The sequence below is a fragment of the Pteropus medius genome, unplaced genomic scaffold (assembly GCF_902729225.1).
Source record: "Pteropus medius unplaced genomic scaffold, Ma_sr-lr_union100, whole genome shotgun sequence".
Taxonomy (NCBI): domain Eukaryota; kingdom Metazoa; phylum Chordata; class Mammalia; order Chiroptera; family Pteropodidae; genus Pteropus; species Pteropus medius.
Window position 1 is genome coordinate 5,074,122 of NW_024354875.1, and position 1,594 is coordinate 5,075,715.

Sequence of the window (1,594 nt, forward strand, 5' to 3'; positions counted from 1 at the left end):
ATAAATGTCGGTGAAGATTTGGAGCAATTGAAACCCTCATTCATTGTTGGTAGGAATGTAAAGTGGGATAGCCACTTTGGAAAACAGTCTGGCAATATCTTTAAAAACATGAAACATAAGCATACTATATGACACAACAGTTCTGCTCTTAGGTATCTACCAAAAAGAAAAGAAAACATATGTCTACACAAAGACATGCATGTGAATGTTCCTAGCGGTACTACTCACAATACCTCAGAGCAGACATGACCCAAACACGCACCAGCTAATGGATGGATAAACAAAGGATGATACATCCGTATAGTAGAAGAGTATTTGTCTATAAAAAGGAACAATATTGGTGGACCTCAAAAACAGTATGTTCAGTGAAAGCGACTAAACACACACATAGACACACACACACACGCACACACACACACACCTCTGTATGGTTCCATTTACATAAAATGTCCCCAAAACAGCAAATGCATAGAACGAAACCTGATTAGGGCTAAGGGCTGGAGTGGGAATAAATAGTGATTATAAATGACTGAAACATTTTTTTTAGAATGGTACAAATGTTTTAAAATGAAATTGTAGTAACAGTCGTACAATTCTACAAATATACTAAGAACCTATACTAAAAATAAACACTACCAATTTTATGGCATACACATTATATCTCAGTAGAACGCTTTAAACTTCTTTTGATAACTATGTAAGTGGGTTGTTTGTAAGAACAGACAAAAACGTTCATATTTAAATTTGTAATGACTAACTCCACAATATATTCTTTCCTCAGTCAACTACTAGCTTTAACTTGGCATTCAGACATAGCTTAATAATTGTGCTGAGCTAAATATTGCTTCCAAAGTAAAATTTTCAAGGCCCAATAGCCATCGTAGCATTGAATTGACACACTCAAGCAAACTTGAAATGATCCTCCAATGATACAAGGCATGCCGATTTCTGCTTAGGGGTTGTCAGTAGGTCATCTGTAAATTTTAATTAATATAACTTAAAAATGGCAAATAGTTTTCATAATTTTTTTCTTTTAATGCCTACAGCACCTGGTATTCCTAGGTAGGTGGTCTCCCATCCAAGTACTAACCAGGCCCGACCCTGCTTAGCTTCCGAATCAGACGAGATCGGGCACATTCAGGGTGGCATGGCTATAGAGTCATAAAAAGTTTTCAATTTAACTAAATGGCATTTGTCAGACTATTATGGACAGGTATTAAATTTAAAAATGCCACCCAAAACACACACACACACACACACACACACACACCCCATAAAAGGCAAAATAGTTTTCTTTAACTTGTCAATATGTTGTTGGTCTGGTAGAGAAAGAATCAGCATAGCAAATGGACATTCCATGCCTGGATCCCTCCTCCCCCGCACCCACCCTTCTTTCTGACAGAAGCTTTGCAAAACAACAAAAATCATGGCTTCTTATTAGTCTCTGTTTTCCTCCGCCAAGATGTAATTGATGACTTAAAATGGTAATTCCAGTCTCTGCAATAGGAGAACACCTCCACACTACCTCTGAAGTGTGTCTCCTCTCGCCTCTGCTCCTTTTACTAGCTCCCTATGATACAATTCAAACTATTCT

At 37.4% G+C, this 1,594-nt stretch overlaps 1 pseudogene; it reads right to left on the reverse strand.

The window, feature by feature from the left end:
• Positions 1-1,037: 1,037 nt before the first annotated feature.
• On the reverse strand, positions 1,038-1,159 carry LOC120597324 (uncharacterized; annotated as a pseudogene).
• Between the last annotated feature and the right edge of the window lie 435 nt (positions 1,160-1,594).